This window comes from Lontra canadensis, unplaced genomic scaffold (assembly GCF_010015895.1).
Source record: "Lontra canadensis isolate GAN:19392208 unplaced genomic scaffold, GSC_riverotter_1.0 scaffold96, whole genome shotgun sequence".
Taxonomy (NCBI): domain Eukaryota; kingdom Metazoa; phylum Chordata; class Mammalia; order Carnivora; family Mustelidae; genus Lontra; species Lontra canadensis.
Genome location: NW_022631090.1, coordinates 111,988 through 138,295, shown reverse-complemented (window position 1 = coordinate 138,295; position 26,308 = coordinate 111,988). Strand labels below are relative to the sequence as shown.

General features: G+C 40.1%; 1 long non-coding RNA gene across 1 annotated transcript in view; it reads left to right on the top strand.

Annotated features, from left to right (window-relative positions):
- LOC116854863 overlaps window positions 1–26,308 on the top strand; it is a 53,021-nt gene that overhangs the window by 23,465 nt on the left and 3,248 nt on the right. The window contains exon 4 of the long non-coding RNA XR_004380231.1: window positions 11,972–12,152. This is a non-coding gene — a long non-coding RNA (uncharacterized LOC116854863). The remainder of the gene's footprint in view (window positions 1–11,971; window positions 12,153–26,308) is intronic.

The window sequence follows — 26,308 nt, the reverse complement described above, 5'->3', positions numbered from 1 at the left end:
GGCACTGCAGGGTCTAGGCCTAGGGCTGTTGTTTGTGTATGTAGGGAGTAGGGAGGCCAGTAGATGGGGCAGCTGCAATCTGAATGGAGTGGGCAGCAGGGATGGAAGAAGCAGAGAACAAAGCAATAACACCATGGCACAAGGTTTCCCGCTTAAGGAAATAGCCTCCCCAAACTGGTCAACAACCCTCGTGTGCTCTAGGGAGAGAGCTTAGCCCAAGGAAGCAGGAGAAGGAAGGTGAGCACCAGCCAATGGCCTGTAAGTACCAGTGAGGTGAGGTTAAAGTTGTTGAGGGGAATGTTTCACTGGGAGAAAAGAGGCCTGGGCAGAGATTTACAATTTGAATCTGGAAGAGAGTGAGACTCCCACTATCAAGGAGTGAACATGCTAGATTACATTTTCAATTGCACATAATCCAAGGAGGAAAGATACAGCAGGAAAGTGAGAACTGACACTGGACAGAGATGAGCAGGGAAGCCAGGACAGAAAGGAAGAAGGATGAGGGTAAAGAAGAATAGTGAGTATAAGAAGGGAAACACCCAGAAATAATTAGTAGTTGGTGTATCAGTAGCCCTTAAAATCCATTCAAACCATCACCTGCTTCAAAAGCAGGTTGAGCCCAAGCCTGTCCCCATATCTGTGAGGTCATCAGTGGCAAGCAGGATCCAGGCAGTGGCACTTACCTCATGAGAGTCACCTCCCCCACACCTATTCCTCTTTTCAAGCCAGGCTTCAAGGAAATTAGGCCAAGGGCATCAGCATTTAAGGACCCCTAGATCTCCCTATGAGACCTCCCAAAACACTTAAAGTCAAATCTCTTTTTGTGACTGAGTTGGAGTTGAGTTTCAGGAATTAATTTTTCTTCCCCCACAACCTCACAAGCAGAGGTCGTAGTGACTGTGACCTGTTTAGTTTTAAATGGGAAGATTTATTACTTCCTTTAGAAGGAGGGGGCAGTGAGAAGAAGAGGAAGAGCAGGAGCCAGGGAAAGGTAACATAGCTGCTTCCCTCTGAGCAAGAGACCAGGAGCCACAGTGTTGGGAAAAGCAGCTCCCTGGGGGTTTCATTCAGCCCAGCACCTGGCATGACATAGGCAATGCCATATTGTGAAATGAAGGAATGAGCGAGCCAATTTCATCACTTCTTTTTTCATCTGCTCTTGGAGCACTGGAACTATGATAAATACTAAGGAGGGAGAGAAGTTGTAACAGTGAAGTTCTGAATGGGGAGGGAAGTAGTTATTCCTTCCACTTTTCTTGCCTTCTTGAACTCATCAGGGAGGACAGTAAAGGGATATGGGGCTGAGGCCATCACTCCAAAGATGGGTTTTAGGCACTATATCTGGAGGCTTTTGTCTTAGTTTTGGCTACTATGAGAAATACTGTAGACTCAGTGGCAAGGACAATACATTTATTTCTTTTTCTTATACTGTTAGAATTTGAGACGTCCAAGGTTAAGGTGCTGGCTAATTTGATTTCTGTCTTGTAGATGGCTGCCTTCTTGCTATGTGCTCATGTGGTGGAGAGAGAGTATTCTCAGGTTTCTTTCTCTTCTTCTAAGTGTACTAAGCCCATCATGGGGAGCCCACCCTCATGGCCTCATTTAGGCCTAATGATCTCCTACAGGCCCCACCTCTAAAGACCATCCTATTGGGGCTTAGGCCTTCAACATAGGAATTTTGGAGTGCACACAAATATATAGTCCATAACACTTCTCTTTTCAGTTATCCTTTTAGAGATGTGAGGATCCTTTAGCTAAGTTTTCAAACTGATCACTGTTAGCATGTAATGTGGCCTTTTGAGGCAGATCTGTGCCAGGGCTCACGGCTTGGTGAAGGGAAAGCAGACTGCCTTTCAGCTCCCTCTTGCTCTTTTATCTGGGAGCCCTTGGACAGGCTCTGTGCTGGTCCTTTAGGGTCCCCAAGATTCCACCAGTAGGGATGCGTGGAATCATTGATAGAATTGCCTGCGTGGCACTGAATAGTCTAGAAGAAATGTATGACCCTGAGATTAGTGGGGGGCCCTGGCTGCCTGGTCCTGTTCAAGTTCATTAATGGCATAATACCACTTCCATCCTCCCAAGGCATGTGGGGGGCCTGAAAGGCTATAATAGAAATCTGCATCTATAGAAATCCCTGTCACTACATAGCACTTTGCTGGGGCTTATTCATAATAGCCTTAAATGCTGGCATTTGGGCAGCACCTTAACTCAAAGGCCCATTTACTTCTCCATTGTCATCCAGAAAATTATTTCTAATAGCACTTTGCTTTTGGAAGCACTGAGCTTGGAGTAACATGTTTCTCTCTTTGCTGCTCAGCTTCTGGGCCATCAGCCTGCAGTGAAGCCAGCAGGCTGAATCACAGTGGTCATGCATATTTCCATAGCAGCAGTGTGATGTAATGCATAAAGGATAATGTGGCTTTGCTATAGAGCTATTTATAGGCAGCTTTGAGCCAATAGAGAATAAAAATTTATTCATGCACAGCACCTTACAGTTCACAATAAGCTTTTAAATCCGTGATCATATTTGAATCCTGCCAGTGGAAATAGGGGCCTGAAAAAAGGCCCCAGGAGGAAGAAACATACTCAAAACATAGGCTTACACATCCAGTTATCTTTGCACATTAAAATAACACACAGGCATTCTCATTCACTCACACAAACACACTCACATGCTTCTATGTTCATTCAGGCACACTTGTACATGCTCTGACATTTTCACATTAACAGGCTCACACATTTCTCACACATGGACATGCTAGTACATTTACATAGAGACTCATACACTCGCATTCACTCAATATGAACATGCTTCCACACATGGACAGACTTGTTTATTCACTGAAACAAACGTGAGTATAAATACACATTTATACTCACAAGTATTGCTTATGAACAAGTTCACATATTCACACACATACTTACATGTACAGGCATGTTAACTCTGTCAACAGGATGACACAGACACAATGACATAGCACACAGTCACTTGCACACAAACATCACACACACTCATGATCAGACATTCACTCACATACATGAACATGCTGATACATCATTGAAATACAAACACATAAAATTATGTATTCATTCACACTTGCATGTGGACAACGTCACACAAACAGACTCATAATCCCTCCCCCAAAGACATACTCATGCATTATGAGCATATTCCCACACTCACTCACACACAGTTATACTCATTACCATCACAGGATACTCTCACACATGTATTAAAAACATTAATATTTTCACTGACCTGTACATGTACAAACACATAGGAATAAACTTATTCCTACAGTCATTAACATGAACACATTTATATATTCACATGTGCATCCAGTCATATCTTTACTCACATACATGAACCTAAACCAGCATGCACATTAACACATTTTAATACAATCATAGGTATAGTTATGATTGCTCACACATGTATCCATGTTCACATTTGCTTAGTGATCATCTTCACATTATAACATCATCATACAAAAACCTCATGAATTTACAAAGGAAAATGTTCACATTCACACACAAAATGATCGGACATTCATGCATGCGCTAAGACATTAACATGATCACAGGATATTTATACATTCATTCACATGAATTTGGTCAAAAATTAACTCTCACATATAGACACTAACACATACAACTTCACTTAAAATTGTACACTGTCATGCTCACATTCATGAACTGGCTTATGCATTCAATTGCACACAGGAAAAATACTCCTATGTTAATGTACTCACACATTCCAACTTGCTCATGTATTAATTCACACATAAACATGCTCACATTCATGCATATGCTCACCAGTTCAAGCATAGACATGAATGAACACAGGAATTCATTAATACACAAACACAAACTTTCACACTTGCACGTTGGCATGCTCAAAACACAAATATGTTCACACTTTCATTCACATATGTTCATGCACACACACATGTGCGTTCCCAGATATTCACTCATATAAATGTAAACGTTAATATTTCTAGATCCACAAACATGGTCACACAGTATCTCACAACAGCACACTGCCATTTTCACTCACATTCACACATACACACATGAACATACATTTACTCATTCATGGACTCAATTGCCCACACTTACTTCCAATATTCACCTCATTCACACATGTGGACATACTCACATGCACTCACACATGCATGAATAAGTTTACATGTTCACATAGTTGACATGCTCATAAACACACATGCAATGCATTAACATATTCACTTGTCCCCAACATTCACTCACACATATGAACATGAGCACACATTCACATACATACAAGATCATACTCACACAATCATACAAAAACCTACATACACTCACTCACATTCACTCACACTTACACATGAACACACAGTCTTACTTCCACACAAATGAACACACATCAAGTCAGTCACACACAAACATGCTCACATTCACTCACATACACACATTAACATGCTCCCTACAAACATGTTTGCATATTCACTAACTCACATGCATAGGCTCTTGTATTCATTCAAACTTGCATTTCAATAAATAGCTACATCCTCATGCATTTTCTCAGACATAGATATCTTTTCATATTCATTCAAACACAAATACATAAAAACAGATACAGAGCCCACGTTCACTCATACTCACTTATGAATACACACATATGCTGACACATTCAACACATGAGCACACTCAAATGTACATGCAATCACTTGCACACAAACATGAACATATTCACACATACACACAATGAACCTGCTCACATACTCACGTACTCTCATTAACACCTTCATGTACATGGACATGATCAACATTTACACAGATATTTTCACATGTGCACACTCATACACTCACAGAAATATATGTACACATTAACTAGCTCACATGAATGAACATGGATACGTATATACTTGCAGATAAGCATGCTGACATACAGTCTTTCACAAATTTACTCTTATGCATGAAGACACAGAAACACAAATTCACATTAACACATGTGAACAGGCTCACTCATACACAGATGTGCTCACACATATCCACACAATTCTACCTTTGCTTACATGAACATACTAACAGATTTACTCCTTTTTATAGACACTGACACATATATTCATTCAAACACATATATATACTCAAATTAACATGTTTATATGTTCAGTTACCCAGTATGTCTCATGTATCCTGTGTCACTCACATTCACTGATATGCATGAGCATATTCATCTTTAAGATGTTCACACACTCCCATGTGCAGATGTTCAACCACACAGACAAAAACATGGTCACAAATTCCTCACACAGACACCCTTACTTATAATCATTTGCACATACTCTCACACTCACATGTATAACTATGGTCACAATTCACTCAGATTCATAAATATATTCATAACAAATACACTTGAAAATTCCCTAACATTGAAACATATTCACTGACTTACACAAACATGTTCACAGATGTATTGCATAGACATACAGTCATGCTCACATGTTCACTCACTTACAAAAATGTTCATTTGCTCACATATAGACATGCTTACAAATTCACATACAGATAATCATGCCCACAAGCATACACTCAATTTCATTTGCACATGCATATTAACATGTTCACATTCACTCGAATACACATTTTCTCACACTCATCACAGAGCTTACACATTTACTCATACAGATATACTCACATGAATATTCTCATGTATTCCTCACAAAAATACATTCACACATTAACAAGCTCAGACAAATGAACACAGTGATACATTTATTCACACAGGCATGCTTACACATGCATTCACTCAAACAGAACTTGCTCACGCAATCACAGACACACTCATATAAGCTCACAGTTATGTACTCACACATTTCCTCACACATTAACATAAAATAGTATCATACACATCTATTCTCACAAATGACTATTCACATACCACAAAGCTCACACATTTACTCACACACATAGATAGGCTAACATACACTCTTAAGCCCTTCTTGCACATTAACTCACAGAAATATACTCAAACATTAACATGTTCACATAAACACTTATGCATTTACTTACACACATCAATATGCTAACATTCATGCACATGCTTACAAAATCACTTATACATATGAACAGTCCCACTCATTTAAACACTTAAACTCATACTTGATTAGGTTCCCACATTTAGTCCCACACACATATGCTTATATGTGTGCACAGTCATATTCACTTATACAAACATGTTCACACAGTCACTCACCAAAACTTGCTCAAATTTTCACTCAATTGAACGTAGTCACAAATTCACTCACAGTTGCATTCACATATGTTTGCATACATACACACTCACACATGCACATGGACACACTCACAAATACAAATGTGCCCACACATTTACTGACACACAAGCATGCTCACATTCACCAGAGGCTCACAAATGTACTCACATATATACACAAAGATGCTCACAAATTCATTGATTCAAATATACTAATATTTAAAAAATACCATACAAACATACATACTTACAAATTCACTCATAGACACAAATACACTAGTATCCATTCACATGGTCACCTATTCACTCATACAATGTACATGCATATTTACCCAATCACACAAGTATACTATTAACACATTCCTATTTGAACAGGCTTACACATTCACTCTCCAATGTGGACATTGTCATATAAAGGAGCCAAAGGTGGCCTCTGTTTATTGGCCCTATATCTATTATTTTTTTCCAGTAGCTTAGAACCCATGAACTCAAAAGCTGGCCAGCACCAACTCAAATTTTTACACATTAAGTGTTTTAAATAGATCCCAAATAAGTAGATGTTTAACCATTTAGAGCTTGCCTGCTTTGCATACCATGCAAAACTGCATCCAACCTCTGCTGGCCATAGATAAAATAAGCCCTGTAGCTATAAAAGACATCAAGGGAGGGCTGCCCTTCAGCTGTCTCTGAACCTGAGACTCCTCGTTGTATTGCTGAATGTCCTTGCCAAGACACATAAGTTCCTACTCTGATCCTATTCTTTTCTGGGAGTTCCCTTGCTTTCCTCTCCTTTTTTAAAAGTGGCTCCCACCTGGCAGCCTCTGGAAGGTCTCCTGGTATGAGAGAATTCCCCTGCATGCACATCTGTGAAAGCTTCCTCCAAGACAAAGTCATCGAAAGCTACTGCCAACATTTGGCCATATCTTTTTCTGTGATCAACCTCTAAACCCTTATAGCAGTTGCTACTAGTGGTGGTAAGGATAGGGGTGGATTTGGGTAATAATTAGGAAATCAATACAGGGTTCATGTCCACTGAGTCAGTGGGACAATTAGTTGGTAAAATGATCCTGGACTGCCTTATATGGTTGAGACTCAAACTTTGGAATGCCTCCGTGTCAGTTTGGTATGACCTTTTTCTTTGCTGTATTATTCTTATATTTTCCTGTGGTCTCTCCTTGTGTGTGTGGTTTTGTTTTCTGGGCTTTGTTTGTTTGTTTGCCTGACCGAGCAATAGCACCAGAATTTGAGCCAACCTCTGTCACTGCAACTGACTTTTGGGGTTGGAGGCTCTAAGTTCCCTAAGGAACTGCCCACCTGGGCCCCTCAGTAGGCAGGCACTGGACATTGTAAGACCCCTGGGCCTGAAGAGAAAAAGGAGAGGAGGGCAAGTCTCTGGACTGAATGGGCTACCTCTGACCCATTACAGGCTTTAGCAAGAGGAGCTCCCTGCAGCTAGGCTGGTGATTTGGGAGTACTCTGAGATGAGAAGACATCCTTGTCCCTGGGGACAATTTTGGCAGGTAAAAGAATCAATAAGCCCAAGATGTTAGGTTGAGGCTGGTCTCTTCAGACACCTTTGTAAACAGTAAGCCTGCCTCTGCTGCCGTCTCAATCAGATCTGTTGCCGATGGTATCATTCTAGTCACTCACCTGAAAGATATGGAGACCTAATCCCTGGGCTGAGCCAGCAAAAGCATCACTTAAAATGACTGAATGCCAGGAAGTTTATGTTGCAGCTCCTCCCAGGGCTCCAAAGGAGGTGGCTGTCCTACTAAACAAGTGTTCAAAACCATGAGACATGTGTTGGGCTGTACTCATGGTAGCTTTTCCCCAGACCACCACCTGGAGAGAAGCCTTACTTTTTAATTCCATGGGAGGTCAAGACAGATGGGAGGACCTGGGAAAGAGGACTTGGTGCCCTCTATAAAAACAGACAACACAATAGTATCGTGGTAGTGATGAGGATTATTTATCCTATGCTTTGCCACTAAGATGAAAGTCATAAAAACAGGAAAGACAAAAGGCGAGGGCCAAAAAGGTGAGGTTAGTTCTAAATTGGAGGAGGGAGTATATCCTCTCATTTATCCTGAGACCCAGGCTCTCTAAGGACCTAGCTCAAGACAAATGACAAAAGGGATGTCAGGCTATATAGGACTTATCTGGTGGGAAGTCAACTCCACCTAGTAGGGGCAGAAATTAAATAACTGACTGCCATAAGTCATGGAATGGAAGAATGGTGTCTCTACTCAAAGATCCCTCACAATTAGTGCAGAATGGGGGAATGACCCCAGAGGAGGCTTTGGACTCTAATATATATTTTCTCTTGAGAGATTGCCCAGGGTGGTTGTGAGGACTAAATCCCCTATGGATTTGTATTTCTTGGAGTGCTGCCCCTCCCCCATGTTAGGCCTCGTAATGACCCTGGGCAAACCTCCAAAGGAAAATGTTAGCCTCTGTCAGCTGAGGATGTTAAAATGAGCTTATCAGGCAATAGATGGCCTGTAGTCTGGTGATAGGGCAAGTATGAGGAAGCTGAATTGAACCCTGAGTCTACCCAGTTGTTTCTCAGGCACAGGGGGAGCTCCTGAAAAGTATAGCTTCTCTTTATGGGCTGTGGTGGTTAGTTCTAAGACAATTCAAGAGGACATAACTGCCCTGGATTTAACAGAAAATTATAAAAGACAAATTCAGAATCAAGTGTTGCCTATTAATTCTACAAACAATACCCTACTTGGCCTACATCAAAATTAGTATCAACAGCGAGACTTCCCCCTTCCAGCGCCAAGTAAACCACTTATATAGCCAACTCCCTTTTAAGTGTGTACTCTAAGATGAACAAGAGAAGTTGTATTGGACACTAAGGGACAAGGAGAGTCCCAAAGTAGATGATCTCTGATAAGTCCATGGAAAAATTTTGATATTTATGAGCATTAGATTATAATCTGGGCAGGCTTCTCCTTCAGAGATAGTCCTGCCTTCCCTGCCTACCCTTATCTCTGCTAGTGGCACATCAGGGTCTCGTGGTGTGAGAGCAGGTCCCTTCCAGGAGACAGTCACCTTTTTACCACTCTAACTATAGTTTGGACTCCAAAACACTAACAGCACTGGCTGGCTCTGACGGACACAGGTACCTAAAATCTAATCCCAGGAAGCACTCAGACTTTAAAGGGAACTCACCAGGAGATGACTGGCTTGAGAGGATTAATTGAAGTGTTAGCTATCTGCTCAACTATTAAAATTGGCCCAGTTTTGCTAAAAAAATGCTTCTTACCTGGTTGTTCCCCCCAAGACTATCTCTTTTCCCATGATTGGAATGGACTTGTTCAGTGAGGAGACCACCTCATGAGACAAATCTAAGGGTTACATGCTACTTGTGGGCACTGGTCAATGAGAAACATTCAACCTTCCCCTCCCCATGCATGAGGTTAATATGCCACAGTACTGGCTAAGGCAAAGCACTGAAGGGTTATGTCTTGTCATATCTGACTTAATTCCCCCATGTGGCCTGCACTTAAAGCCACTACTAATGAGGGGAGGCTATCTATATAATGAGTACCATAAGACTGTTCCCTGTATTATAGTAGCTCTAATGCATCATCTTAATGAATGACATTCCAAATAATTTGTAGGTGTTCCAGAATCATAGATTGGGCTAACAGGTCCTATTCATTAAAATTTTCATAGGAGAGTAACCCATGGTTTGCTTTCACCTTGAAGATCAACAGTATATCTTTTCCCCGTTGTCTATGTGGTACATCAATAGCCCTGTGATAGCATACAGAATTTTCAGACAGGACCTAGATGTCTGCCATGCACACCCCAACCCCCAGAACTCAGTTTTGGCATTCTATCAGTGACACCCTCTTCACTAGACCTGGCCGAGCCTTTCTCATAGGCTCTCCCAACCATGAGTGGACCTCTCACTGAGAAGGGAAGAGCAATTGCCTCCTATAAGGTACAAGCTTCCCCTCCAAGTCTGTTAAATTTCTGGGCTACATTTGAAACTCAGAGGAGTAAACTAGTCCCAATACACCAAAAGAGGAGCTCATAGGGCTCCAACTTCCTACATTTGTGAAAGAGGCCAACGTTTTATAAGAATGTTTGGTAAGAATGTTTGGATTCTGGTGCCAAATATTTGCTGGCCCCCATCTCCCAAGGCATTCATAAGTCTTTCTCTCGTCAGGGGGGACCTGATTAAGAGCAGGCACTAGGTAAATTAAACGAGGCTATCACTTCAGCTATCCTACTAGTGCTCTGGGAACAGAACTTACAATCAGAAGGTTTAGCTTCTCTAAAGTTCACTTCTGGGAACCTCTGGACCAAATGGACAGACAAATGCCTGACCCAGGGACTTTTGGTATAGGTGACTCTCAGACTCAGGCCAAAGATGTTTGTCACTAGAGTAGCAACTACTGGAAGGGTACTGGGTCTTTATCGAAACTGAAGCCTTTACTGGAGCAGAGTGCCAACTACCTTATGGACTGAGATTCCTATTATGTATGCCCTTGTGTTGGGGGACCTGGAGCTGGTGCAATAAGTTAGATTTTGAACTGCAGATTTTGAACTGCTGTACCACAAGGAGGCACGAGTCACCCACATGGGGTTGTCAAGTACCTCCTTCAGTGTCTGAGCTTCCACTTCAGGGAAATGAAAACCTAAAGGTCATTTTGATTGAAGGTGCAGTTTCAATATACTCGCATGAAGGAAGAAGGAAGACAAGTCCTAGATTTATTATTTACAGTTCCCAGAAAGGAGGCAAGGGTGGGGTAGGGAGCACAGCTAACCAGGGGAAGGGTGGTCCTCCATCCCAGGTCAAGATTAAGCAGAAGGTACAGAGCAGGATAGCAAGTTCCTTGTAAGGTGGTTGGCACAGAGGGTACTTTTTGTGGGCTCAACTCTAAGTGGTTATTTTAAAAGGTACCTTGGAAAAAGCAAAGTGGGAACTTTTGGTGGGAACCCTAAACTCTGGGTGTGACCACTGTTGTTATACTATAAAATGCCCAGATGGCAACTCAAAATAGTTGTTTTCTTATCACAGCCCTGGGTAATAGAAACAGCTCCCAGGAAATTTGGATCAGCAACAGAGGCCTCTTTATTAACATGGAAATAGTATCTACTGGATTGAGCTAAACCCAACCCTACTAGAGTGTCACAGCTCCATTAAAATAAAAATGCCACATACCTTTCTACTGAGGTTAATTTGCCAAAACTTTTAGGACTTCTGTTGGTTTACCCATGCAAGGCACCAGCCTCTGCTAATGTTACTGAGGGGTGAACAAAACAGATTTTATAGCCTTTGGGACTGCCACAGGTCAATCAGGCTTCTAGTCCTGTTTCGCTGCCAAGCAAGTACAACAATGGGCTTAACAAAATCACAATTTTGGGGTTTTTCATACCCTTTCATCCTGTAGCATCAGGTTATCACAGAAAGACTTGAATCAAGGGCTGAGAGAACTTTAGAAACTGAAGTGTTCAAAGATACTGCTCATAGTCCTAATTATATTAAATTCATGCTCCTTTGACATAACTATACCATATTTAAAATCACAGCAAGTGGTGAGATCACCAACAGAGACATTTCTATCTAATGGTGTATACCCACACCAGACACAACCCAATTACAAGCTCTCACAGAGAAGGGAGCCCTGGCATTGCCATCCATAGATAAGGAACATTCATCTGGGACTTTGACCTTTCCTTTCCTTTCTCCCTCAGATAAAAATCAAAACTTAGCCATTTCCTTGATCCTAACGAGGACTTGACATGGACCAATGAATCTGGAACCATCTTTAGCCTGTGATCAGTCATAATCCAGAAGAAGCCAAGCAGACCACCCATCACTCTCTGGAGAGAGAGGTGTCCTCATCTGCCACCTGCATCCTTTGCTCCACTGAAGGTACTGTGGAACCCATGACGGGGAGCTAAAACTCTCTCAGGCTAGGTAACACCATTTTAATAATACCCAGAGAACAATCAGTCCCTTACCGCTGGCCATAGTTGACCTCTGACTTTAAGCCCTACGCTATTACTGTGCCCCTTCCTTACCTGAGAAGTTTCTACCCTTACCAGTGTTGATGTATGTCATTCACCCAAGCCCTGGTAATCTACACACTTCTATAGACAAGGTCTATCTGGAAACAACATGCCACAGACACACCATAGTGAGAGACACCACACAGGTGAGACTGGGGGCAATAGGAACCATGCTGTTGGCTATTCAGGTTAGTCAATCATACTATCATGACCACGGACATCAACACTAAGGTTAGCATTCCTTCTCCTCTCTCTACCTACTGTTACTAGGAATACCTCTTCTGGCTAAGCTGGACTCTTACTGCTTATGACTCATAGATGCTTTCTAAAACCTGGAGGCCTACTGTTACTTCAGATCGGTAAGACCCACTGTTAATAATTAGTGCCATCAAACAAATAGAGCAATGGACCACTACTTATCAAGTCTCATTTAAGGACTGCCCAGAGATAATATGCATCCAGTATTGCAACCAGGATGCTTGTTATTGTTAGAGTTAGATTAAAAATGCTGTCATCCAGAGCCAATACCAACAAACTGTAGGTTTACAAAGATAAAATTATAGATCTTAACTAACCCTTGGTATAATGACATATGTAAACCCTGCCAAAAATTTATGCTGTCACAATTTTTTATCTCTTTTCCTATTAATTACAATGCCCTCTCTCTTTCTCTTGCTCTGCTCTCTCCAGTATAAGCCCCACTTATTGAGGCAGAAAAATATTGCACTAACCAGGTGGCCAGGTTTACTTTACCATGGGTTTCCTCTCTGGTTGCTAATCAGTATATACAAAGAAGGGAATGCATACAACATAAAATTAACCGGGACAAGGCCTGCCTAAAATGTCGGGGGCTACAACCAGCTTGGGAATTCTTTCCTAACCCATCCTCACCATACCAACATCAAGATTTGCATTACACTCAGAGAGAGCAGGTTCTTAGAATTAACGGGCTAACTACCTGAAGTAAACAATCCTAGCTTTGGGTTGTTACAGCAAAAGCAGTTCTTCTGAAAAACATATTTGATACCTTGTAGAAATCTAATCACTCTCTGCATGGCAATTTCTCCATTCAAATTGACAGCTACCTGTTTACAACCATTACAATATTTAATTTATTTTATATTTATATAAATATAAAATATATTTTATATTTAAGGATGCCACCCAATGTTACTCTTGTACGGGATTTTTTTTTTAAGATTTTATTTGTTTATTTGACAGACAGAAATCACAAGCAGGCAGAGAGGGAGGAAGGGAAGCAGGCTCCCCACTGAGCAGAAAGCCCAATGTAGGGCTTGATGCGGGGCTCGATCCCAGGACCCTGAGATCATGATCTGAGCCGAAGGCAGAGGCTTTAACCCACTGAGCCACCCAGGCATCCCGTACGGGATCTTTTAAAAGCATATACACCACACCCTGTGGGAGAAAGCAGTGAGAAGCTCAGCAGCAAAGCTAACTTGGGAGGAAAGCTATTGGTATTGTCACATGACTGCTTCCCAGGAGTCCACTTCTGAGGCTATTAAAGCTATACGAATAGCTGTCCAAGAAAAATTTCCACTAGAATGGCAGCCATGGAGCAGGTGGTAGTCTCCCACTGAAACACAGCAACGTTGTGATAAACAGGGACAGAATTAGGCTGAATATACAGCACAGTGGATGTCTATTTTGAAATAATTTGGCCCACCTGTGAGGATCCTGTATGTGCATACTCCACATTTCAGGGTCCAATTTAGTGCATTCCTAAATTAATGACTTTTTCCAAACTGCCAAGAACACCTGCTAAGTTTATTCGGTGCCCATGGGAACACATCGGTGCTAATTGTTATTGGCAGCTGGTAGGAAACTCAAGCAATAATTACGCCAGTCTGAACAAGGAGGAACATACAGTTGCTCATCAGAACAAACCTGTGTATTACCTTAGTCACAGCAATACATAAAGACGGCAAATTGAACCACATCCTGGGCTTAATTATGCCAATCTGCTTTTAGTACACATAGCATATACCTCTTTTTGGCCAAGCTTCCACATAAACCTCATTTATCAAAATGAACCTAGTCCCCTAACCATCCATATCCAACACAATATCTAGAGGCTAATCTCACACAACTATGGCACTGGTGGGCTGAATCCATACCATTTTATCTGACCCAGGTGCTGAATGCAAGGCAGGTAGAATGCAAGCTTATTTGTATCGTTATATGCTTCTATTAATACCACCTGCAATTGCACCAAGCCACACAAAATCACCTTTATGGGAACAGAAGGAAGTAGAGGAAGCCTGGTGGGCCTGTTAAGGAAATCAAATGGCTTTCCCTTGTTTGACCCTGGAGAATGTTTCCTATACTTGGGTTTGGCTCCAAATTCTAGAGTTTTACTTAGCAGCTGAACCCTCTGAGTACTTCCCCCAACAAACCATACTAGACACAACTCTCCAATGTCACAGATGTTTCACATACATATACTCACTCTCACATTCATTCACACATGCTCACATGTGCATCCGCACACCTATATATGCACATTAACACACTTGCACAGGAACATGCTCACACATTGACTCATATACACTCACATCCACGCTCTCTGACATTCCTCACATGGATACACTCACATATCGACAAGCTCACCAATGACCCTACTGATACTTTAACTTATGCACAGAAACTTGAAAAATTCCATGCACAAGATCATAAATTCACTCATAAACATGAACACACAAGCATTTACTAAACTACACAAATAAACACCTATTAACAAACTCCTATGGATTGCCATGCTTGTTCACATACTGGCAGATATTTAGATATTCATTGGCTCACATCAGCGTGCCCACACTCATAAGCACATATATACACATTCATGCTCACAAATTCTGGAGACATGTATATACTCAGACTTGAATGTTCACATATATAATAGTGCTTAATCACTCACTTGCTAAATGTCCTATACATTTATACATAGTTATTCACACATTCTCTCACACACATCAGTGCACTTATATTCTCTCACACGTATGACCATATTTAAACATGGTCACACACTCACATACTCATCCATTTACTCACACAAACATGCTTATAAATTCATTCACACACATAAACATCCTCAAATTATTTCCATATAAGTATATTCCCAGTTAAACTTGTACAGTAACATGCTCTCATGTATATATTCCCCATTCACTGGTACACGTATATGTTCACATACACAAAGATGCCCACAGATTGACTCAAACATGCTCATAAGATACACACATTCACACACACATTTGTAAACCCTCATGTCAATTTATTCGCTCATGAATATGATCACAATTTTATTCACAAACAGCATACTCATAAACCACTCATAAACACTCCAACCCATGTGCTCACACATTCACTCAATCACATGAGCTTGTTCATAAATTCACTTACATACTGGCACATTGGTATTTGCTTAAATTCACACACCCATATATTCACTTATATACACATATTAACCTCACAAACAGAAAAATACTCACATACTCACTCACATACAAATATACTCTCATATTATCATGCTACTCAAATTCACATTTACCCATTCAGTCATACCTGAACACCTATACACATGTACTCACACACAAACACACTCCGTCCCTCATACACTTCAATATGCTCAGGCATCCACATAACATCCTCAATTAAGGACATGCTTGTACATTTATTCACTCTTAACATCATATACATAGACATACTCACATATACTCACATGTTGATGCTTATTAACATACTCACCCCAAGACCTTGATCATGTATAATCATACATATTGGGGTGCTTGGCTAGCTCAGTTGGTCAAATATGCAACTCTTGATCTCAGGGTCATGAGTTCAGGCCTCACGTTGGGTGTAAAGCCTACTTTAAAAAAACAGACTCTCTCATATTGCATGGAGCACTGGGTGTGGTGCATAAACAATGAATTCTGGAACACTGAAAAGAAATTTAAAAAAATAAATAAAAATTTAAAAAACAGTCTCTCTCTAAAAATGAATAAAAGATGTGAATAGACATTTAAAAAAATCATACTCATGTATTGACTCCCTAGAGAACCTGTTTCCTCATGAACATGCTTACACATTTACTCATGGAAATGATTATTCTCACATATTAGACACACATTCACTTGTACACAAATTCATTCACATGTTAAAATATACTCACATATTAATGGTCTCATAGAAGAAATTGCTCATATATTCACTCACAGATATGAACATATATACAAATGCACACTCAGTAATGCATAAAATAATATGTTTACACATTTATTCACCCCAACTGGCTCACACATTTAGTCAACTGAACATGATTATGGTATCACTCATAGACAAGACACATTCGTATATGTCACATGTACACATACATTCCCTCACTTTTGCAATAAACACTGAAACACGGGCATGCTCACACATTCACTTGCAAATGAACATAATTCCAAATACATATTCACACATTTATTCATAGGAATGTATTTTTCCATTAAGAAGCTCACGATGAGGCACCTGGGTGGCTCAGTGGGTTAAAGCCTCTGCCTTCAGCTCGGGTCATGATCCCAGGGTCCTGGGATTGAGTCTCACATCGGGCTCTCTGCTCAGCGGCAAGCCTGCTTCCTCCTCCCTCTCTGCCTGCCTCTCTGCCTGCCTGTGATCTCTGTGTCAGATAAATGAATAAAATCTTCTTTGAAAAAAAAAAAAGAAGCTCACGAGATGAACATACTTGCACATTCACTCACATATACAAAAATGCCCAAACATATGATCATTCACACAAAAATGTCCACAAATTTATTCCAACATAAAGACACATGAATGTTTGCTCACATACACACATGCACAGATGCTGCATGTATGAACACATGAAAATTAACACACTCACAAACAGGAACATTCACCCATTCATTTGCAAGTAAACATTTTCACACTCATCATGGAGCTCACAGATTCAGATGTACACAGGAACATACAGTCCCAAGCACATGCTCACATGTTCATTCACACACACATTTATTCACATTGATAACCTCATGCAAACGAGAATGCTTACACATTAACACACAAATGAGAATGCTTATACAGTAACACATAAATGAACATGCTTACATCTATGTACATATTCACAAATTTACTCATACACATGAACAGGTACAAACATTTACTTAACCACACAAGTATACTCACACTGACACTTATAAATAGGCTCACACATCAATATCATACATGGGCATACTTGCATACATGCACCCACACATTTATTCACTGATGTGATCATGCTCAGAGGTTTACTCACACTGCTGGGTACACTTATCACTCTCATAGATATGCTCTGTCATTCACTCACTCAAAACAAATATACTCAAATCAACATGGTTACACATGTGAAATACATTCACTCACTCACCCAAACATGCTTGTATACACAAAGTTACTTAAATGGTCACTCCTATGTATCAATGCTGATACATTTATTCAGGCGTATGTGCATTCTTGAATTTATGTTCACAGACACATAATCACTTACAAACTCAAATCTGCTTAAAAATTCATTCACGTGGGGTACCTGGGTGGCCCAGCTGGTTAAGTGTCCTACCCCTGATATCAGCTCAGGTCTGGATCTCAGAGTCTTGAGCTCTAGCCCCATGCTGGACTCCATGCCCATGGAGCCTGCTTCAAAAAAAATTCACTCACATAGACATTCACATATAATCACTTGTACATATTCACACACCCAGTCACATGTGCCTGTCAAGATACTAACTATAAAAACCTGGTTATTATTCAGTCATATATATTTGTGCTCAAACACACAAACTTATGAAGTTACTCATGCACTTATAGATAATAGACATGCACATACTCACACATTCAGTTACTAATAAAACATGCTAACAGTTTACTCAAGAATGTAGTGACATTTTAACTCACATTAGTCGCACACATATATAATATCATTCACCCTCCCAATTACACAGACATGCTCATTCACTCACATAAACATGTTCACAAAATCACTCACATATCCAACACTTATTAATACTCACATGTACATACTCACACTTTAATTACATAAAATCACATGATTATAGGGGCATGCTCATATGTTCCCTTGCACATGAACATGCTCATACTTAACAAATGCTCACACAGTCACTCACATGAATACACACATTAGCAAGCTTAAAGATGAATCCACATTCACTCACAACATGCTTACAGGTTTACTAACACATAGACATACATCCACATGCTCACATGTTCATTGAGTCACATGAACATGCCCACAAATTCATTCCCACACAGGACACATTCATATATTCTCACATTCACTCAATCACATTTTTTATTACCACTCACAAATAGGGACATACTTATACATTTAATCATACACTTGTCCATCCTTATCTTAAATGATCACAAACTCACACATTAACACATTCAATTATACACACAAGTGTTTGCAAAATCATTTGCATATATAGACATTCTTACATGTGAATATTTATACAAATCACATGTCTAGTCTTACAATCATATTTACATATTTATAGGTATGAACATCCTCATGTTCGCTCACATACACCTGTTCTCACCCACAAACATGTTTATAATTTTACTAAAACAGAAATTAACGCTCATATGCATAGACATATTCACATATTCACTAACACAGATATGCTCAATTTTCATACACATGTAGGGACACATACATATACTATCAACATCATGCATGTTCACAGATTCATTCATATAGAAGACACACCATATATCTAACATAAACACATTCCCCTACTTATACACATTACTCACACTCAAAAACAAGGATATACTCACACATTCACTGACTTAACATGTGCATTCTCATAAACTCATAGAGACACAATCATATATGCTATGTACTCACACTCACCCATTCATGTACACAGGCAAATTAATACAATCACAATGGAAATATGTGTACATATTCACTCACACAAACACACCATACGCCCCATGAACTCAAACATTCACTCACACAAAAATTAACTTACACATTCACATTACATGTACAGTATACCCACATATTAACAAGCTCACAAAAACACACGTGATTAATGCTCATTAAACAAACATGCTAACACTTATGTCTTTGCTCTCAAATTCCATACACATGAACACACCCAGACGTTTGTTTTAGCACTCATATATTGTTATATAACACACTTTAAAACATGAAGAATTTCACAAATTAACTCTCAACAAATTTACATGCTCACATATATGCACGTGCTCACACTTTAACTCACTCATATTAACATGTTTATGATTTACTCAAGGGAACATACAGGCAAATTACTTACACATGTATATACACTCCTATACGTTCATACCCACATGCTCCTAACATTAACTCATTCACATAAATATACTCACACCTTCACTCATTCAAATGAATATGCTCACAAATATGCAGACATATAATACATTCTCATACACACTAATAAATGCAGTCCATACAAACATGTTCAAACATTCAGCCACATGAGTATACCCACAAATTTATACAGGGGCACAAACATATAAACTCCGTTGCTGCTAGTCACACAGACATTTACATGTACACATTAACATGCTCACAACCAGGAACATGCTTATAGAGACACACAAACATGCTCATATCCACCACAAAACACAAACATTCACTCAGAGAAGAAAATACACTCACATGTGCTTATTATGTTCAGATGCTAACATTTCCCTCATACAGATTTACGCACATTAACTACTTTATGGCAGTGACACTCACATAAATACTAATATCCACATACACAGCCACTCACACTTGAACTTGAACACTCACAGACACACACCTCATCACTCAAATATCATGACACTAACGTACTCATATGTTCAAGTGCATATATTTACTCTCTCAAACATTCCTGCTCATATATATGCACACATTCACTCACACAAATATGCTCACACCTCACTTATTTGAATGAGCATTGTCACACATTCACTCACACACCAGATGCTCAGGAGATTTATACACACACACTCACACATTCACTTATACATGTGAATTATCACTGACACAAAGAAGAATATTCTCATATATTCACTTGCATGTGATCATAGTCACACTCAACAGGAAGCTCACAAAGTCAAACACAGAAGTACACTTACATTCACTGACACACAAATACATTCATGCCTTTACACAAATAAAGTCATATGTTAATAAGATCATACCCCCTAATCTACTGACACACTCACCAAACACAAACATGCTGATGTGTATGTTTACACTCACAAATACACTCTTACAAATAAGTACACACAAATATTCACTTAAATACAAATTCACACACAACAAAACACCCTCATCTATGACTAGGTTTATACACATACTGTCATATTTATGCTCACATGTATACAAATGCTCAAACATGCACGCATAAGAAAAGCTCATTCACTGACTCACAGAAACATGATAAGCATTTCATTCACATGCCTTCACATACTCAGACAGCTGGTTTGCAACCTCAGGAGGTCTCCGGGTGAAATTTTTTTTTCATCTTTTTTTAAAAAAATTTTTATTTATTTATTTATTTATTTATTTTTAAATTTATTTTCAGCATAACAGTGTTCATTGTTTTTGCAGCACACCCAGTGCTCCATGCAATCCGTGCCCTCTGCAATACCCACCACCTGGTTCCCCCAACCTCCCACCCCCCGCCCCTTCAAAACCCTCAGATTGTTTTTCAGAGTCCATAGTCTCTCATTGTTCACCTCCCCTTCCAATTTCCCTCAACTCCCTTCTCCTCTCTAACTCCCCTTGTCCTCCATGTTATTTGTTATGCTCCACAAATCAGTGAAACCATATGATAATTGACTCTCTCTGCTTGACTTATTTCACTCAGCATAATCTCTTCCAGTCCCGTCCATGTTGCTACAAAAGTTGGGTATTCATCCTTTCTGATGGAGGCATAATACTCCACAGTGTATATGGACCACATCTTCCTTATCCATTCGTCCGTTGAAGGGCATCTTGGTTCTTTCCACAGTTTGGCGACCGTGGCCACTGCTGCTATAAACATTGGGGTATAGATGTCCCTTCTTTTCACTACATCTGTATCTTTGGGGGAAATACCCAGTAGTGCAATTGCAGGGTCATAGGGAAGCTCTATTTTTAATTTCTTGAGGAATCTCCACACTGTTCTCCAAAGTGGCTGCACCAACTTGCATTCCCACCACCAGTGTAAGAGGGTTCCCCTTTCTCCACATCCCCTCCAACACATGTTGTTTCCTGTCTTGCTAATTTTGGCCATTCTAACTGGTGTAAGGTGGTATCTCAATGTGGTTTTAATTTGAATCTCCCTGATGGCTAGTGATGATGAACATTTTTTCATGGGTCTGATAGCCATTTGTGTGTCTTCATTGGAGAAGTGTCTGTTCATATCTTCTGCCCATTTATTTATATGATTGTCTGTTTTGTGTGTGTTGAGTTTGAGGAGTTCTTTATAGATCCTGGATATCAACCTTTTGTCTGCACTGTCATTTGCAAATATCTTCTCCCATTCCGTGGGTTGCCTCTTTGTTTTCTTGACTGTTTCCTTTGCTGTGCAGAAGCTTTTGATTTTGATGAAGTCCCAAAAGTTCATTTTTGCTTTTGTTTCCTTTGCCTTTGGAGACATATCTTGAAAGAAGTTGCTGTGGCTGATATCAAAGAGGTTACTGCCTATATTCTCCTCTAGGATTCTGATGGATTCCTGTCTCACGTTGAGGTCTTTTATCCATTTGGAGTTTATTTTTGTGTATGGTGTAAGAGAATGGTCGAGTTTCATTCTTCTACATATAGCTGTCCAGTTTTCCCAGCACCATTTATTGAAGAGACTGTCTTTTTTTCCACTGTATATTTTTTCCTGTTTTGTCGAAGATTATTTGACCATAGTGTTGAGGGTCCATATCTGGGCTCTCTACTCTGTTCCACTGGTCTGTGTGTCTGTTTTTATGCCAGTACCATGCTGTCTTGGTGATCACAGCTTTGTAGTAAAGCTTGAAATCAGGTAACGTAATGCCGCCAGTTTTATTTTTGTTTTTCAATATTTCCTTAATGATTTGGGGTCTCTTCTGATTCCATACAAATTTTAGGATTATTTGCTCTAGCTCTTTGAAAAATACCGGTGGAATTTTGATCGGAATGGCATTAAAAGTATAGATTGCTCTAGGCAGTATAGACATCTGGGTGAAATTTGAAACCAGGCCCTGTACACAGAGGGCAAAGAGAGATCAAGGAAGAGGCAGACCACTCCAGGTTGGTAGGTGGCAATTTTAATAAGCAAGGAAACTTGCATACAAGACTTGTATTGGGTGGCCATAAGAGGAGTAGACCTCTACACCTGCCTGCCAGAGTCTTAAAAGTTTGTATGGAACCCTTAATGGGGTTCAGTCACATATGCAGTCCAGATAGTCTCAGGAACACATTACTCTCAAGGCTACATCCATGAAATGGCTCCTAGTGGGTAATGGCGGGCAACATGTACATTCTAAGGACAGGGGAGGGGATAAGGAGCTTCTGATTGCCCAGGTCCAGCTTGCAGGTCAATATGCAGTCACATCCTCTTGATGATCTCCTTGAACACTCTGTCCTTCATGACGGACTCTTACGATCTTATATATCCCTTTCTTTCACAATGTGTCCCAAGTGGTCAGCAAACGGTTTTCTTAGTCTGGAGGTAGCTCATTGGGTGGCTGTCTGGCCTCACTGGAGGAAGATGCTATGGCAATAATATAAGCACATGCAAGAGAGAAGACAGATGAAGATAATAATTTCCAATAAGTAACAGATTGCCTCACCAAGAGCCCCATGATCCAAATCACTGATTTAAGTCCCCTGGGCTGGGGATTGGATCACTCAAGGCATTCACTTGTGGCCTCATGTGATTTAATAAAGATGATAAGTTAGCAGGCTCATCGGGCCTGAACATATAACATTCTCTTCGGGTAATGGTACATGTTTCTTCTTGTGAGGCAGTAGTAAAGTCTAAGGCCATCCTAAGGAACTACAGAGTGGTAACTGCCTGCATATCCAACATTTGGATTGATTCCTTTGCTGGGCACATGAATGGGCCTACTAAAGAAAGGTATTTCCATCATAGCCCACCCTGGGCCTGGATACCAGAGCAGCAGAAGTCTAAGGCTGAAAGACAGATATTTAGTAGAAACGCGTGTGGGAAGGACTTCCCCATCTATGAGAATTATACTTGTGGACTGACCAATCCTTAGATGGTGATGTGGCCACAGCATTAGGAATTTTACCTGGTTATATATACCATACATGAATACAATACATGTTGGCCAGGGGAGGCAGCACCGTCAGACATGAGGAAATGGACTAGGGGTAGGATATGTCACACCGGAACCCCTACCTTTCCCCCTCTTTTTATGGTATGTGTTCCATTCTAGGCATAGTATACAGGTCTGGCTTGCAGCAAATAATAGGATCCCAGTGGAGATTGAGTAATTCCCTTTCACTCAGGGTTGCAAAATAAATCACCTATTTCAGTGAGACACCCACTGCAAATTCCAGTAGATAATATCTTTCCTAGGTGTGATGGTTCTTGCTATTCTCAGCAGCATTGCATGTCTATCCATGGTGAAATTTGGAGACAATAGCTGTTTTCTGCAACTTGCATACCTTTCCAGTATTGGGTGTCTTGGTAAGAGTCTCCAATCTGGCATATGGGGCAATCAGCCCTACTGGTTGATCATTCAAATGTATGAAGACCAAGGATAGTACTTTAGTCCTCCCAGTCTAGGTGGTTTTACTCGTTAGTAATTTAATCTGCTGCTTTAATATTCCATTTTTCCTTTCTGTCAACCCTGATGCTTTCAGGTTAGAGGGGAGATGGAATCTTCATTCAGTGTCATGTTCTTTTGTCCAGTCTTGAACATCATGACCTTTGAAATGTGACCCCCATCATTGTCTATTCAATGAAGGTATCTGTATATGATACTCAGCTTTTCCAGTCCTCTAATGGTGATAGTCTGGCTTTCATGGCTGTAGAGGAAAGCTTAGGATAGAGCAGATGCAGTGTCCACACAAACTAAAGCATATTTAGAACCTTCACGCAGAAGGAGAGGGCCAATGTAATCAATTTGCCCATCCCTCTCTGGTTAGAAACTCTAATGGATGGACCCAGATGCTTTTGGCAGTTGCCTGAATATTGTTTAGAACACATAGGACATGCTGTTACTGCTTTAAACAAGTCACTGTATTTGAAGGGCAATCTAGCATCCTTGGCAATACACCATCTCACTTGGGCACTATGGTGTCTGCTCTTTCTATGTATCCAGTCTATTGTGTCTACTGAAGAATAGGTTGCTAGAGTTCATACCCAGGCTGGAACATCAGATTCCTGATTTCCAGGGGCTGTCAACACCTTATGAGCTGGGATGTGAGTAACAGTGAGGAGTGCCTCAGGTTCTTGCAGGCAAATCCAATTGTCTTTCCACATATCCTGACGCCACAAGGGCTTATTCATGATCATCTACCCCCTTGGGTTTTCCCATTGATCAAGCCATGAACATATAACATATAACATTCACTATAGAACTATAGAACAACTAATCACTATAGAATAGCCCAACTGTCAGTGTAAATTGTTATTAGCCAGGACTCAGGAGAGATCACAGGCAAAACTGCTCTCAATTCAGCTCACTGGCTGCAGTTCATTCCTTTTCACATCCAGAAGGTGTCAGTGTTGGGCCAAATAGTGACTCTAGGCTGTGATGATGGCTTGCCTTGACTTGAGACTAGACCCCTCTGTATACCAGGTATCAGTAGGAATTTTCCTCTTTCTGTCTCTGCAGGCCTCAGGGGCTGCCACAGGAATGGAGTGGGTGCCATTGGAGGATTTACATATTCTATAGGGCTTAGTAGCATTCATGTTTCTAGAGACAGTGGGCTGGTGAACAGGGTGCTCCTCTGATGCAAATAGGCATGCCATTTAGTAAAAGTGGGAGTTTGAACCATAGCAGAGGTCAGTTAATGGAATATATTCTCAAATACTCCTTGATAGGAAGGGAGGTGCTTACCACAATGTATTGTTCATTAAAGCTATCTGGTCATATCTGATTCTACGGACATTCTCAAATATAACATTCCAGTCAAAGACTTGGTAATATAACCAATGTTTCTAAGTGTGTCTATTTACAAGAATAGATTCTTAGTGAACTTATGCAAATAAATATATCACCGTGAAAGTAAAAATACTAAGAGTTTCTAAATTCTGGAAGAATCAGGTAGGGAGAATAGATCAATGTTTCATCTTTGTTTATAAAGGTGTATGTCAGCAAAGTTTTGATAGCTTAAAAGAGAAAAGTCTTTCTTGAATCTGCAAAAACAAAACATAAAAGAATCAATGTTTCAGATAAAAAATTCATAAAAATTATAATCTTCCTCATCAATTCATTCAATTTATGTAATTCATTCTTGTCACTCTCTTGTTAGCAATTTTATGAATTCATGTTTTTCCATTAGAGTTCTGTAAATTTTTATTTTACAGTTCATACCAGTTCTGCGGAAGGATCTCAGTTACCACAAAACCTGTATTTGTCAGAGTCTTTCCATAAATTTCTTTGAAGATGAAGCACTTTTGCAGGACTGCTTTTCCAAAAGCATTAGAGTAAAACAATTATCTGTAAATGACAAAACATTTTAGTGTGGCCATGATTAAAGATTTGATGGGAGTTCATTATAATGCAGTTGGCAGTGCATCTGGTTATTTCTGTGATATACATAAACATACTGAGAGACATGGAGACCCCATAACTTTTGTTCCAAAACTTTAGCCATGAATTAGGTACAATACAAAATGTACTATTTTATAAATAACAGTTGAATCCAAACTGTCTCTGGAGATGGAGCAAGTTAAGGTTACCCACTCATGTGGCTAAAGCTTTTTACTAATATTTGAGGAGACTTTAAGGTTTGTTTTTGTTTTTGTTTTT